The following is a 16,823-nucleotide window of genomic DNA, read 5'->3' on the forward strand; positions in this document are numbered from 1 at the left end:
CTTCCCTGCAACTTTCCAAAAAGTCCAGTCTTTGGGCTGGCTTGTGGGAGTTGGGCATTATATACCTACAGAGATTGCACCTTCAAGACTGATAGTTCTGGATGTCACAGCAAAGGCTGAAGCTCAGTTTAGGCAGGTGATCATCCCTCTGTACTGGTGAGGATGCACATTAAATTCAGTGTTCAGTTTTGAGCTCCTCAGTACAGGAAGGGAGAAGAAGACCCTGCAGCACGTCCAGAGACAGTGGAGCTGTGAGGGGTCTGGAGCACAAGTCTGGCGGGGAGTGCTGAGGGAACTGGGGTTCTTCAGTCTGAGGAAGAGGATGCTCAGGGAAGTCCTTATCACTCTCTGCAAAGACCTGAAAGAAGGTTGTAGTGAGGTGGGGGTCAGCCTGTTCTCCCAGGTGACAGTAAAAAGATGAAAGGTAATGGCCTCAAGTTGTGCAAGAGTAGATTCAGGTTGGATATTAGGAAAAATTCCTTCTCAGAAAGTGTGATGCTGCAGTGGCACAGGCTGCCAAGGGAGGTGGTGGAGTCATCATCCCTGGAGGTGTTCCAGAACTGTGTGGATGTGGCACTGAGGGACATGGTCAGTGGGCATGGTGGGGATGGGCTGATTGGTTGGATTGGATTAAGATTTTCATGTGCTCGTTAACATCTTCATCAATTATGTCAACAGTGGGATTGAGTGCACCTTCAGCAAATTTGCAGACAACACCAAGCTGTGTGGTGCAGTCAGAGCACCCAAAGGACAAAATGCCATTCAGAGACACTTTAGACACTTAATGTGAGAGATGTTTAGATACTTAATGTGAGAGATGTTTATACACATAATGTCTAAATCTCACTCGCTGTGGCTCTGACACAAGGTGAGTGTCTGGTGTTACCATCAGCATCTTTTCCCTCCTAACTTCTCCAGGTGTTTCTCAGCTTAGTGCCTGTTCCCAGCATATCCATCCATCTGCCTCACAAACCTCTCCTTTTGCAGATTCAAAGGAATCAGAAGTTCCCATTGACACCTGGCTGGTAGCACACACAAAATAGCCCTCCGGCCACAAGCCTTTGCATGCCTTCAAGGAGCTCAACTCCCTGTCAGAGGAGCACAGTGTAATTTCAATCTACTCTCTTATATCATTCCATTAATTCCTCGGGGCTGAGACCATCTCAGTGGGCAGGCAAAGACCCAGCACAAGTGCAGTGTTTCATCTTTTGTATACTCACTGTCCTTACAGTAGAAATTTTCCTGCTGAGGTAATGGGATTAAAAATATCAGTATCCACGCACTAAGAATTAAGAAAATATGGTTTTGAGATCCCATGCAGCTGGGTCTTCTTTTGAAATGACTGTACAAACACGCAAACCATCAGCAGATAGAGATGGAAACTTTCACAGTAGTAAATACAAAAGCGGACTTGGCACTTTTTCTTAAAATAAAATATGAATGCAATGAAGTTTATTCATAGGCAAAAGCGCTATCATGACAAACATGAATTTTTGAACAAGCAGATATCTGGAATCATAATTCTGCCTTTCCTCATTAACAGACTTCAACAAATCTGTGATGTGGCCATCAGTATTAAGAAGTGTCGGGTACAGTGGCTTCTTTGTGAATGGACGTGCTTTCTCTGAGAACTGGACCGCTGGTAATTAATTATCTCAATGTCTTTGATCTATTTACTCTGCGCATATTTCATCTGTTTTGGTTTGTTACTTGCGTTTCAATGATCTCACATTAAGGAACAATTCCTTCAGTTGGGAAAATTGCTTTTCCCTTTCCCATGGGAGCGTACCAGTGAAATAGCTGCTCGTCAGAGTTGACAGATCCATTTTTTACTTCTGTGAGCATGACTGCACTGATTTAAGGAATCTGCCCATATACAGCTGAGGAATGCTGCTTGCTCTTAGGAAGCCTCTGTGTGCATTTATAGCAAACTGTAGCTTCCCATTGGACTTTGAATCTAAATTTTAAGGGTAAAATGGCAGAGATGATGAAGAGCTGCTGTCATTAACGATTCCTTCTTCCTCAGCAAAAGCAAAATCAACTCTCTTTCTAGCTGCTGACAGAAATAACATTTCTTCAACATGAGCAGTAATTACAACAAGACTTAGTACATATTTGACTGGCCTCAGATTTTCCCAAAACAATTTTATTATTACACACTGTGTCTTTGAGCTCAAAATAAATGAGCTTTTTTCACCATAATGGACAACAAACCAATGCTGATAGCATGGGGTCAGATACTCCATGCCTTCTATCTCCTTCCCTCCCAAAAATCTTAAAATCCATGTGGGATGTTTGTCAGAGTTTGGGTGGCAGAAGAGGGGGTGATATTTTTTATTTCTTCCTCTACAGACTGTTGTTTCTGAGTGTCTGGTGATTTATTTTTAACAATTTATGTTATATATGCATTATATGTAAAAGTGCACTGAAGGAGGGAGTACATCTGTTTGTTCATTTTTTGTTTCTTCATTTGTTTCTTTCTGTTCTTGAAAATTAACACTGAAGAAGACACAGAAAAAAAGACTCCCTTTGTAGATCTTCCTGCAGGAGGGGCTGAGATTTATTATTTTCACCCTCTAGGGTGAGACTGGGACACAAACAGCATTTGCTCTCTCTTCAGTGTTTATTGAATGAACAGCTGTCCTTAAGCTGTGTCATGAAGCAGATGTATTCACTTGAACTAGCAAAAGCATGAAATGTACCCTGTGTTTGATAAGAGCATAGAGAAAGGATGTTTTCGCCTCTGAAAGTTTCAGGCTCTGGTTGAGCCACAGTGATGCCCAAGCAAAACAAAAAGGAAGACTGTCACAGCAGTTCTTCCAGCTTTGGAGCTGCAGCTCACAGCCAGCTTTGGGGCTGTCTTCACTGTCCCACCAGTCCCTCAGCAGCACCCTGAGAGGCATCGGCCTCCGCAGTGTTCATCCTCCCTGCCCTTGGGCCTTCCTTTTGTGCCAGGGAATGGGGCAAGCACAACAGCCGGGGGCTGCAGCACATTGAGTATCAGACTGCAAGAGGTAGCCAGTGAACAACGCTGTGGGAAGTATCCTGCATCCATTTATCAGGGGCTTATGTTTAGGGGAGCCAAGTGCCTTGCCCAGCACCACAGGAAGACAAGTTTGGATTTAGAGAGGATGAGATTTTCTCTTCCAGAGCCCAGCAACCAGCCTAGCAGCAGGCAGCCTTTCAAAGCCCTGCACCAGGCTGGATTTTTCATTTCCGACATTGGAGATTACATGCACTGGGAAAAACTCAGCAGGAATTAGCAGGCTGGTGGTTGCCAGCCCACTTTTCTCTGTACCCAGCCTCCTGCTCAGGGAGCAAGGCCTGAGAGAGCCTCACAAACGGTCCTCTGAAGATGCCACAGTAGACCACAGAGATTTTCCTCTGAAAATACCAGCCCCGTGTTCCCAGTATGTGAACACAGCTGTTCGAAGCTGAATGTCAACCCCTCTGACTCCTGAGTTAAGGACTTGGGCTATGGCTCTTCTTTTCTGGGAAAGCAGAAACCTAGTGTACTTACTGTAAATGCTCCTCTGATGCACTCATTTCATGTAAATGAACTGAAAACAAAATCCTTCTCAAATTAAATGTGAGGTTTTATTTTGAGGCAAATCATTTGTTTCTGTCATTTTTCTTTTTAATAAGAAAAAAAATTTCCTGAGCAAGAGCACTTATTTGTGTGGTTATCTCAGACTGCCCTCTTATGGCAGAGTGTTAAATCGTAGGTTTTCTTAGGTCCAAAGTTTTGCAAGCTCTGTTACCAAAAATTCTTGCCTTAACATTACTGAAAACTCTTGTCTTGAAAAATGCTGAACAAAGAAATGGCAGAAGCTGGGTTTGCCTCGTCTGCCTGTGCTCCATGCAAGTCCTCTCCCTGATGCTCCTGCCATGTCCAAGCACTGGGGCAGGTGTGGGAATGTGAGGGAGAAGGGCAGCGTTCAAAGTTTTTCACCATTTTAGCACTAGGGGAAGGAATTGATCTGCAGATGCCTGATGTCCATTCGCTGTGCAAATACTTCAAAAATAAAGAGCAGTTCCTTACTTCAAATGCATTTGGAACCATAAGTGGTAGGGAAAAGACTGAACACCATGCTTTTGCCATCACCTAAGCCTTCACAGTCTGCACTGCTGTGTGCCAGAACACATGGAGCTTTGCGGTGATGGCACTCCTGTCATCTCATGTCTTTCTCTTCTTGGCATTGAAGTATTCCTTTCAGGAATAAGGCCTTGCAGCCTCTCCCAGCTTTTTGAGCCCTCTCACTAGAGAACAGTAGGAGCACCATGTGACGCAGCCAGCTGTTTCTCACAGGTAAGCAGCCATGGCTAAATGCCCCTGTGTATATAAACACATCAAAAAGAAGAAAATCGTCCATACACGTGACTGTAAGTAACTGATGGCCCAAGTGACATTTTGGCAATAAGATCTGGCTCAGAACTTCCCCAGAAAAACACAGTTCTTTCTCTGATACTGGGCTTACTTCATAAAGAAGCCAGAAAGCCTCTGCCCAAAGTAAGGCCAGATCACATCACCACTTGTTTCTTTTAGGACAGTGCCCTGGCTCTTCTGTAGGTGACCAAGCAAGAGGCCAAGGACTCTGTGTGCAGCATATACAAAAAAAACCTCAAGCACCCAGCAGAGCGAGCATCCTGAAGGGCAGCAACCATTGACCTAGAGAAACCTTGTCTTTCATTTCCAGGGCATCACAGCCAGAGATTATTTAATCCACAGATATATTTACGTCCTCCCAAACAGCAACAGCCTATCCAAAGTAGTTCAGCAACTCCTGCAACAGCAGTGTCAGTACAGCCCTCTGGAATGAATTATTTCCTCTCAGAGATGATATATAGATGGTGAGATAGGTGGAGCGGGTGAATTTGTACTTGACTCCTCGACATTTTTTGGTGCCATTTGGCTCCCAGCACTCAGTGTATGTTACCTTGCTTGAGTTATAGAGCTTTGACACGGTTCTTTATTTAGGCACTCAATCTGGAAAAGCAATTCCCTAGGCTTCTGATTTCTAAACCGGGAGTAGCATCTGGTTTATAGATTTCAGTCCTGCATGAAGTGAGGAAGGACAGTGCTTATTACACCCAAGAAGCAACTTTAAAACTTTTCTAAGGATTCAGCACGAGAAACAGTGCGTATTTTATAAATGTCAGCAGAACGTCTTCCTTTGAAATTAAATGAATATAAACAAGAAACCACTGAGCTGCCAGGAGGACAAAATTCCAGGTATTAAACTGTTCAGGAAGCAAAATAAATAAAATGGCAGTGCTTTGTCAGAAGGAGGTGCCCCTGCTGTGGGAATGGCCTCCCCTGGCATTTATCTACGCCCTCACTGCTTTCCCAGCCCTGAACATGGGCACGGCTATCGTGCGGCCTGTGAGACCACCGGGTCAGCCATTCCTATTCCTCACTGCTTTCCTGTGCACGTGGTGAGATGGTAATCACTGCCCTTACTGCTTTTATTCATCTTGGATGATGGATTGAATGAGCACAGGGGTTTTTATGCGCTATGCTCCACTTGTGTGGGGAATAAAACATTTCAGCCTTTACTTTTACAAGCTGTCAGTTCCAGGCCACACAGACCAGGCCCCAACCCCACAAAATATCAGTGATTTGAACAGGATGCTCCTCTGGGAGCCTCTTAGAGCTCTGACACTGCCCTGGGGCTCCTGCAGTCACACTGGCAGAGGTGCAAGATCAGAGCAATGGCTTTTCCCAGTTACTTCTCCCTACCCCAGTGGCATGTGGTGAATCTCTCCTTTCCCCTGGGCAGAGCAACTAGCAGCACTGGGTGATGCCAGGCAGAACCTCACACCTGCTTACCCCTTCCAGAAAAAGGCATTCTGGTAAAGATAGTCAAACCAACATTTTTAAATCATTCAAAATATGAGCCATTCCAAACCTATCCCAAGCATAAATAGAACATTGGGCAAGCAGCAGAGCTCCACACATTAGTCAGGTTGGATATGAGGAAAAATTTCTCCTCTGTAAGTGTGGTGCTGCAGTGGCACAGGTTGCCCAGGAAAGTGGTGGGGTCACCATCCCTGGAGGTGTTCCAGAACTGTGTGAATCTGGCACTGAGGGACACGGCTAGTGGGCATGGTGGGGATGGGTTGATGGCTGGACTAGATAATCTTAGAGGTCTTTTCCAACCTCAATGATTACGTGATTCTGTTTTTCCTAAATTCAGGGCAGGCCAACTCAGTGCAGTGCAACTGCTGCATGCAGCAAGACTGAGGAGTCGGATCCACGCCTGGCCTCACCCAGCCATGCCTAGGGATGCCCAACCATTTCCTCCATGCCAACACCCAAGAAGCGTGAGGCATTAACATTTCTCAGGTTCTTTAAGAGCTTCAAATTAAGAGTACAGCAGAAAGATAGCACTGCTTCCCCACGAAGAAAAGTTAAAATCTCTGACCTGCATGGAAGGAGCCTGTACACACCTTGCCCAATGCCGTGCACCAGGGAGAAGGAGCTGAGCTGCAGCTTTGGGCCCGTAGGGGTCAGTTTGTACCAGCAAAAAAAGTCGGGGTCAGGAATTCGTGAAGAATGCTGGTTGGTGTTTAAGAAAATTGCATGGAAAAAAAAAAAAAAAGGAATAATCACAAGTATTTTAAAATGTAAAAATAGTGCTGTTAACTGAGGATACCGTCTAAAAAAGCGGATGCATTTGCAGCCACAGTGACTCTTTTGTTTCCCATACAACAGCCTGGATGTCTTTGCAAATGCCCACAGGCTCCTGCTGTTTCACCTTTCACTTTAAATGACTTCATTTTAAAGCTCTTCACTGTGGTTGCCAACCTCCCACCACAAAACCCCTACAGTGGTCCCCGCTGGAAAGCCCCAGCACTTATCACCCGTTACCACACCATTTAAGGGCCATACACTGCAGCTCACCGTGTGGGAGCAGGGCAGCAAAGCCTGTGTGATGCCCCAGCTCGTGCCAGGATACCACAGCATCTGTAATTAGAGCAGGAAATGCCTGTGGCATCGCCATGGTGAGCACCACAAACAAGTTCCTTCCTACTGCTGCTTTTGCGAATTTACTGCTGACGTGCCCAAGGAATTATGTATGTTTTCTCTATGGGCCTAGCTGTGTTGCAAGAACAGTGTTATTTTCTCCATCTGTCTTCCTACTTTGCTGCCTGTGCTGGTTTTTTTTCGTTATTTTTCCTTCAGCTTGAGAGTCTCAGAAAACCTAGCCTTTCATCCTACAGTTACACTACCCATGACTGGGAGGCACCAGGCCTGGTGGTCACAATGACAGAATCCTGCTCTGTGTTAGCAGTGTGTATCCTGCCTGTGAGACTGAAGAACAGGCAGTGATTCAGTAACTTAATGCTCACTTTCTGGCAGTTCTGCTGGTGACCCAGGTTAAAGCTGACTTCTGTGAAGACCTCCTGTGCACACTGATGAGCAGGCAGCAATGGTATGGAAGGAATAGGTGATACAAAAGCACATGTAGTGTAGGAGTTGTCTCTCTTCTTTGCTTAAATCCTAAGAAAACAGGATTTTGTGATGTTTGAAACACTGCCCTTTTCATAAGGATTGCCTGGACGGTTGCATTACTGGCTGGATGGTCACACTCAAAGGGTTGCAGTCAATGGCTCAGTGTCCAAGTGGAGACCTGTGATGAATGGCATTCCTCAGGAATCATTTCTGAGACTGGTGCTATATAACATCTTTGTAGGCAACATGGACAGTGGGATTGAATGCACCTTCAGCAAGTTTGCAGATGACACCAAGCTGAGTGGTGCAGCTGACATGCTAGAGGGAAGAGATGTCATCCAGATGGACCTGAACAGGCTCAAGATGGGCCTATGCCAATCTCATGGAGTTCAACAAGGCCAAGTGCTAGGTCCTACACATGGGTTGGGAAAATCCCAAGCACAGATACAGGTTAGGCAGAGAATGGCTTAAGAGCAGCCCTGAGGAGAAGGACTTCGGGATGTCAGTTGATGAAAGACTCAGCATGAGCTGGCAACACGTGCTTGCAGCCCAGAATGCCAACCATTTCCTAGGTTGCATTGAGAGAAGCATGACCAGCAGGTCAAGGGAGGTGATTCTGCCCCTCTACTCTGCTCTCATGAGACCCAAATGGGAGTAATGTGTCCAGTTCTGGGGACCGCGATACTAGGAGGACATTGAGCTGTTGGATCAAGTCCAGAGAAGGGCAACAAAGATGATCGGAGGGCGGAAGCACTTCCCCTCCAGGGACAGGCTGACAGAGCTGGGAGTCTTCAGCCTGGTGAAAAGAAGGCTCCAGAGGGACTTTATAGCAGCCTTCCAGTATTTGAAAGGGGCCTACAGAAAGCTTGGGGGGGACTTTTTATGAGGGCATGTGGCAACAGGACGAGGGGAAATGGCTTTAAACTGGAAGAGAGTAGATTTAGATCAGACATTAGGAAGAAATTCTTTAATATGAGGATCATGAGACACAGGAACAGGTTGTCTAGAGAAGCTGTGGATGTTCCCACCCTGGAGGCATTCAAGATCAGTCTGGATAGGGCTTTGAACAACCTGGTCTAGTGGGAGGTGTCCCTGCCTATAGCAGGGAGGTTGGAACTGGATGATCTTACGGGTCCCTTGCAAACCAAACCATTCTATGATTCTATGATTCTGAGATTAAGGCTCTGCAATGTAAAATAAGAGCAAAGATGCCTTGTTCTTGTCCCGTATCTCACCATCAGGTTCACAACACTGGCTTTCATGAGCCAGGTCACAGAGAAGATAGAACAGTCAAAGGCCCTAGGGTCTCTTTGGTATCAGACAAGCTACTAGTGGAAGTGTGAGCAGAATCCCAGTTCTTAATTCCCAGGGCTCCAGCAATGAGTTGGAGAACAGCAGGACAAAATGTGACCCCAAGAAATCCGGATTTTTAGGCAGAGCTAAGCCACTATTAAATCTGCTCTGACACAAATTCATCTCATTTATTAAAAAAATAAATAAAACAATGGGAGTAAGTCCATGTTTTTCCCTATATGTAACCTACATGATCTGTGATGAAAATTATGCATATTTTGTTCTGTATTCCTCCAAAAGCTAGCAAAGTCTAGTGATTATCACCTGCTATCAACAAACTTCTCTGCCTGTTGAAGACCTTTGTTACCATTTCTCCTCAATTCTGCTCCACATACCACTTTACCACCGTCAGTGGTTTCACAATTCCTAATTTTATTGCATTACTTTCGCACCCTTTTTGTGGAGTATGAAAACAAGAGAATGATGAAAGAAAGGAGATAAGCAGTAAACCTCCCTCTACCTAAATTGTTGTTGAGGATTTTAATAAACAAACAAGAAGTGTGTTCCCTTGAATTGCTGAAGTTGTAGTACAGCAAGGAGGCAGTTGTAACCGTATTAGGTTTAAGCATTTCCAGAACTATGCTTCCAATTAGTACTTCTTAAAGTGACCTTCTGAATCTCGCTGTGTGCTGCCTACAAACAGCACAAAGCCTGTCACGAGCCCTGCTTCCTGCATAGCTTGGCAGCAGAGCCACGGCAATTACACCATCCCACATAAACCACTATCACATCTGTTTTGAAACTACAGCTTTCATGAGCCCTTGCAGCAGCAGCACTGAGTGATTGCAGAGCAAACTGAGCTAAATGTCATTACTGTGTAATCAGAAATGGTCAAAAGCCTGGGTTAGGCCAGAAAGCCAAAATTTTCTTCCACGCCTGGGCAAATCCAGAACATCATAATAGAATCACAGAATGCCTTGGGTTGGAAGGGACCTCAAGGATCATCAAGCTCCAACACCCCTGATGCATGCAGAGCCACCAACCCCATTGTCTAATACTAGACCAGGCTGCCCAGGGCCCCATCCAACCTCACCTTGAACACCTCCAGGGACAGAGCTTCCATAACCGCTCTGGGCAGCCTGTTCCAGCGCCTCACCATTCTCACAGTAAAGAACTTCCCCCTGATATCCAAATCTTTCCTCCTTCCACAAAACCATTTCCCCTTGTCCTGCCATTATCTACCGTTCTGAAGAGTTGACTCGCCTCCTGTTTGTAAGCTCCCTTTGGGTACCGACAGGCTGCAGTGAGGTCACCCCGTAGCCTTCTTTTCTCCAGGCTGAACAAGCCCAGCTCCCTCAGCCTTCATAGGGGAGGTGCTCCAGCCTTGCAATCGTCTTTGTGGCCCGCCTCTGCACCCTCTCTAACAGCTCCCTGTCTTTCTTATATTGGAGGCCTCAGACCTGGAAGCAGTACTCTGTCTTGCAGTATTACTGTCCTTCTTCCCCTCTTGCTGGCACATAGGGTGCACAGCTCTGCCTCAGCCCAGCAGGCAGTGACTCAGGGACTGGACCGCAGTGGGGCCAGCTCCTCCAATGTGTGACACAGGCCTTCCAGCCTTACTTCCATAACTGCCTGAGGGGGAACTCCCCGTGAGGAGAAAACCTAAGTAGTGTTCCAGCATGGATCCAGATGTTCCTAATATTTTTCTTTTCCCTGCATGAGGGCTTTCTGAGAGGTACCTCAAGTTCTGGAAAGCCAGCTGTCACCCAGAAGAGCTTGCTGCTGCTTGGCCTCATGCAGGTGAAGCAGCCCAAGGAGCATGACAGCTACCATAAATCAATACCACGTACTTCCTCTCCTATCCCTTGTTCCTATGTCATCCATTTAAAAGGCAGCCTCTTCACTGTAGGAACTTCCTCTCACTATGGATTTGCAGCACGTTTGAGGGAGCAGGATGCTGCCATCATCCCATCACAGCTTGTGAGAAAGGGACTGTGTGACTGCTTCCTCATGTGCAGTCCAGAAGTTGGCTGATACATCAGCATCACAGAGTTAGTAGGATCTCAAAGGAGGGACACAGTGCACCTCTGGGCTGGGAGGCATGCACAAAGGCAAAGCTGCACCCTGCCTTGGGCAACCCTCATCCAGGATCTGCTGTCAGCCACCCACTGCTGGCACATGGCTGGGGTGGGTGCTCAGCTGCCCACTTGTGTACTTGCCAGCATCTGGGCCTCTTCAGCACTCCTCTCATATAAGTGGAAAGTCACGTTGCATTGATGAGGCACCATGTGTACGCATATATATCTGTGTCTGAGCATGTACCTATCTTCTGTAAATACGTGAATGCTTCCAAATACACACATACAATGGAAAAATATATATGTGAAGCATAAACCATGCTTCAAGAGCAGCTCTATGTTTCTTGCAAATCCTCCAATTCCCCCTGCATTCAGTGGAAATTCAGCAAGCACAGAAAGCGCACACTGTGCAGGAGGTCTTTCTGTGCCTTTATCCCAGCATGACGGTCTCATGTGAGGCAGCTGGTAGTTCTTATGTCAGTGTTTAGGCAGCAACAGGAGGGAAGCAAAACAAAATGTGGCCTAAACCCCTGGAAACACACAAATAGATATAAACAGCTGGGATAGAAGAAAGCAGTTTTTTCTGTGTCTCTCCTGAAGGTTTAAGGTCTTCGCTTTTTTCCTTGGAGGAGTTGTTGGGTGAGGGCTATTGCAACCATCAGAGAATATATTTGGACTATTTGGAAGTCCTGATAAGTTTGTATACAGAAGTGTTCATCTAATAGCTGTGATTTGGAGAGCTAAAATTTTCCAAGGTTTGCTGTGTTTTGTTTTGCTTTTTCCATCTCACACAGCCTCAGAGTCCTCATTTAGACATGCACGAAGAGAACAAGGAGCACGAGGGCTGAGTGAACACATTGCAATCACAGCACCACATCCCAGAGGTTCAGTAAGGCCAAGAGCAGGGTGCTGCACTTGGGTCGGGGCAATCCCAGGTATTTATACAAACGGGGGGAAGATCTCCTTGAGAGCAGCCCTACAGAGAAGGACTTGGGGTTCCTGGTGGACGAGAAGCTGGCCATGAGCCAGCAGTGTGCGCTTGCAGCCCAGAAGGCCAACTGTGTTCTGGGCTGCATTAAAAAAGGGGTGGGCAGCAGGGAGAGGGAGGTGACTGTCCCCCTCTACTCAGCTCTTGTGAGGCCCCATCTGCAGCACTGCATCCAGGCCTGGGGCCCCCAGTATAAGAAAGACATGGAGCTTTTGGAGTGGGTCCAGACGAGGGCCTCTATGATGATCAGAGGGCTGGAGTACCTCTCCTGTGAGGAAAGGTTGAGGGAAGTGGGCTTATTTAGCTTGGAGAAGAGAAGGCTCCAGGGAGACCTCATTGTGGCCTTGCAGTCCTTGAAGGGAGAGTACAAACAGGAGGGGAAATGGCTGTTTATGAGGATGGATAGTGATAGGACAAGGGGGAATGGTCTTCAATTGAGACAGGAGAGGTTTAGGTTAGATATTAGGAGGAAGTTTTTCACACAGAGGGTGATGACACACTGGAACAGGTTGCCCAAGGAGGCTGTGGGTCCCCATCCTTGGAGGCATTCAAGGCCAGGCTGGATGTGGCTCTGGAAGGCCTGGCCTGGTAGTCTAGCAGCATTCAGCAGGGCTTTGAAACCAGATGATCATTGTGGTCCTTTTCAACTCAGGCCATTCTATGATTCTGTATATATTATGTTCCTTCTGGGGGACAGCATCCATGCTGACACCAGGCCTCGCTGTGGACTGTGCCTGATGCTGCTCTGTGAGGGGCAGGGGAGCTGCAGGCCCCCATCACACACTGAGCCACACCACATGGCAACGCTCTACTGTTCTCCCCTTCTGACAGCCATCCCCTTACACGCTTCTCTCACAGCCCCACACTGGGGATACTGAACAGAAACACGCAACCCCCTGTTCTACAGTAGGGAAAATTACAGCAAAATTTACTTTTATAGTCAAATCAAAAAGCAACCATTTTTACAGCAATACTGCCATTATTTTATGTGCTGCTTTCACGTTTTGGTTTTGTTTCATCTCTCTGTTATTTACTCAGCAGGGGAGAAGCATATAAATTTCTGAGCAGTTTTGCTCTCCAGAGATCAGATCGATGGCATGAGCAGTGGCTCCGCGGCACCAACACAGGAATGGCAAAATCAGCGCTGCTATCCCGAGGAGGCGCTGAAATGGCGTTACGTCGTTACGTTGCAATTTAGGAAACCTCTCGTTGTCACAAAGCTTGGAAAACGACAGAAAATAACAGCCACGAGCCCGCAGTAAGAAAGAGACAGCAGCAATAGGCAACGGTACATTTACGATTCGAGTTAAAAACAAAACAAAACAAAACAAAAAAACAACCCAAATCCTCTCCTCGTTTCCCAGGGCTGCTCCCTTGCAACTTGAATTAAAGTGGTGGAGCGATGTAGCGTTCTCTTGGGGTTAATGTTACATTAATCAGAACTGACAAGCATGAAAATCATTCTTTGTTGTCTTTAAATTGCTAATTTAAGATTGAAATCTAAAACGCTTGAGCACTGATCGTTAACACAGACAATCTTGTCTCCAGTGGGCCGCCGCACAATTGTTTTACATTTGGTTCAGAAAACAAATGCAAAGTCTGTAACCAAATCCTAACGTATCGTTTAAGCGTTTCCATTCAAATACATTCTTTGGCTAAACTTCACCGAACTGCGCCACAGTTTAATTTAAAAGCAGCTTTTGCGCAGACATTTACATCTGAAGGCGGAGACACCGTCATTGTGTCGCGGCAGCAAGAATTTCTCCAAATCCCGATTTGTTGTTTCCATGTACAGATGAACTTTGAGGACCTGATTCTCAACGGCGGTACCGAGCAAAGCGTGAGATGCTCGCTAAGAAGCAAGCCGAGTATTTTACAAGCTTACGGAAATTCAACAGACTATTAAAAGTGCACGGCCAAAATTCACGTAAAGAAGACAGGCACCAAACAGAAGAAAGGGGAATAAAGTGTTATCGAATGTGCAGAGAAAAAAAATAGGAGTAGTAAACCAAGTGGGATACCTCGTTAATGGAATTACAGGTTGTGTTTGTGGCAGATCAAGCCCGGTCTGAAATGGATGATTTGTCAATGTGACTATGTGCAGATTCGGGTCTGCAGGCACACACAGCCCCCACAGGGTGCGTGCACTTAGCGCTGGTATGAAGCTGGATATTCAGCTCGGCTGAAGCTGAAGCAAACTCTGTGACCCGAAGTCATTTCGTTAACCCCAGCCCCACCCGTGGATGTGGTTCCATGCGGCGCTTTGCGTTGGGAAGGACAGACACCTCGCTGCAAGGTGCTGCGGGAAGGCGGCCGAGCCCTCACCCGACACAAGTACGGGGGTGCGGGCGCTGTGCCACACAGCTGCCCTTTGTCACTCCGGCACTCTGCTTTTCCCAGCGGTTCCAGCAAAGTGGGGTCCCACATCCATGGAGCACGGTGGGAGATCCGCAGCAAATCCCGGGGCTGAGCTTGCTGCACAAAAGCCGTGTTAAGACACAAGCACTGTCATGCAGAACAAGCCCTGAGAGCAGAAGAAAAGGTCTCAGCGCCTGGCCAAGGAGCGGGGTCACGCACTGGGAGCGCTTTGTGCACGGCAGGGACAGGACGGTGGCTCCCCAGGCTCCCAGCAAGGGCTTGGTGGAAACACAGACCGTGAGCCAGGCCTCCAGGCAGCCTGGTGCAGAACACGGAGGTGCAGAGAGGGCATTTCTCTGTCCTTCTCTTCACTGAACAGGAGTACAAACCCACCCTCGGACATTCCTTTTCTTTGCTAGCTCCAACATCATGCAGAAATTTTCTAACATCTAGACTAAAGGCAGGCCCCATGGAAATATAACAAAATGTCCATCGTGTCTCACGCTCCCATGTGAAGGGGCAGATCCCAGGAGAGCAGATCAAGAAAATATCGACAAGGAAGGATGATCTGGGTTCAGAGTCGTGGGAGACTAGTCCTGAGCTTGAAAACAAAAGGTATTTTCCACTGTACAGGTGGAAAAGTGCAGTTAGAAAGTGCAGTTGCAAGATTTGATTGACGCCAGTTTTGTCCTGCTAAATTATGTCTCTCAAGAATTCCTGCATGTGTTTAACTGCTTCATATGAAAGAGCAACAGGAAGAAGACCTCTGCAAGCATCTCCAAGCAACAGGATTTACAGTGCAGCTGAGACTCAGAAGCTGAGCGCCTACACAAGGACAACCGAGTGCCTGATAAGGAAAGAGCTTCTAAGAGTCTCAGACATTTGAGTGAACAACTATAGCACCTGCTTGAACAATTATTGGCTGATTTTTCACTTTTATTTCAAACTATTTAAAAATGAGATTTTATAACTAAACAACAAAACAATTTTATCAGGCAATTTGGTTCATTTAACATTTTTTATAGACTCGGGCTCAGACAAACGAATTCCTTAATATTAATTCACTTTAGGCACAAGGATGAGTCTGTCTTCATTTGCCTGGAAATGTGTGAAGTGCTTGGAGCTGGCCTAAGGGAACGTCCAGTGCTCAGTGTGTTGTCTTGGCAGCTGGTGCCACCTGAGAGGCCATTGGGCTCCCTGCCCCATCCCCAGCTGCCACACCAGGAGGGCATCACAAGCCCTCAGCCCTGTACCAATCCAGCCAGCCCTGTCTGAAGGCTTCACACACTAAAAGTGCAGCAGATATAGCTGGTTTAAGCCCTCGCTGACTCTAATGGGAATTAAATAACCACTTTGTTCATTTCAAAACCAAATCACAGTCCAAATTCCACAGGTACTGAAGAAAATCAGGTGTTATCTTCAGGGTCTCACAAATACAGAATTCCACGCCATTCCCAAAATCTGTTTATTCACAAATCAAAGCATTTCAGTCATATTGAGGAACAGTCATAGAACCATAGAATGGCCTGGGTTGAAAAGGACCACAATGACCATCTAGTTTCAAACCCCCCTGCTCTGTGCAGGGTCGCCAACCACCAGGCCAGGCTGCCCAGAGCCACATCCAGCCTGGCCTTGAATGCCTCCAGGGATGGGGCATCCACAGCCTCCTTGGGCAACCTGTTCCAGTGTGTCACCACCCTCTGTGTGAAAAACTTCCTCCTCGTATCTAACCTAAACCTCCCCTGTCTCAATTGAAGACCATCCCCCCTTGTCCTATCACTATCCACCCATGTAAACAGTCCTTTTACACACAACACAACTAATGCCCATTGCAGATGTTGCCTAAAGTATTCCTAAGCAATGTAAATATTAATGCATACCTGTATGAGCTTGTAGATGAGCTTTCCAAGATTCCCCTCTGAATGTACCATTCTAAAGTGTTTCAGAAGGATAGGTTTCTATTTATCATCTAGGGCTGAACTGGAAGCCATCAAGCTGTTTGTATTGGTCTACGAAATATTGTGATTTATTATCCCTCCCTCATCCCATCTATTTTCTGTGCCTCAGATGTGCAATTAAATCCATACCATCTGCTGATGTCTGCACAGGACACGTCTGTACCAGCACAAAAGCAAAAGAACAAGTTTTCTGATGACCAGTGTTCCTTACCCATTGCCTCACAGCTCAGAGCAGCTGACTGCTCCCCAGGAGGAGTATAAAGCAGGAACTACTCAAACTCAGAGCAGTCCCAGAGCAAGCAGTGCCAGTCAGAGCCTCTCTGAGTTGTGCAAAACAGTATTGGTGTTTGCTTCAAAGAGATCAGATGTCGCTCTGTATTTATTTTAAGCTCACTTTTAATTTCATTTAAGATTTCAGAAATGTACAGAAGTTCAAATGCCTCATTCAGAATAACAGCTTATGGTGTCTTGTCTGTCCAATGGACTGAATAAATATGTTTTGGTAAGTGCACACAATACATACATATTGTATATAGTATGTATATGAGGGAGTATTTAAAAATAGTCTTTGCTGCATTAGAAAGGTTTCAACACTGAGTCAGAGGCGGCGCTCTCCCCTCCAGAGAATGTTTTTGTATGTGATAGGAAGATAAGAGATCACATTACTCTTAAGGATTTACTACACTTGCTTG

Source organism: Tympanuchus pallidicinctus, unplaced genomic scaffold (assembly GCF_026119805.1).
Source record: "Tympanuchus pallidicinctus isolate F22 unplaced genomic scaffold, pur_lepc_1.0 scaffold8, whole genome shotgun sequence".
NCBI classification, from domain to species: domain Eukaryota; kingdom Metazoa; phylum Chordata; class Aves; order Galliformes; family Phasianidae; genus Tympanuchus; species Tympanuchus pallidicinctus.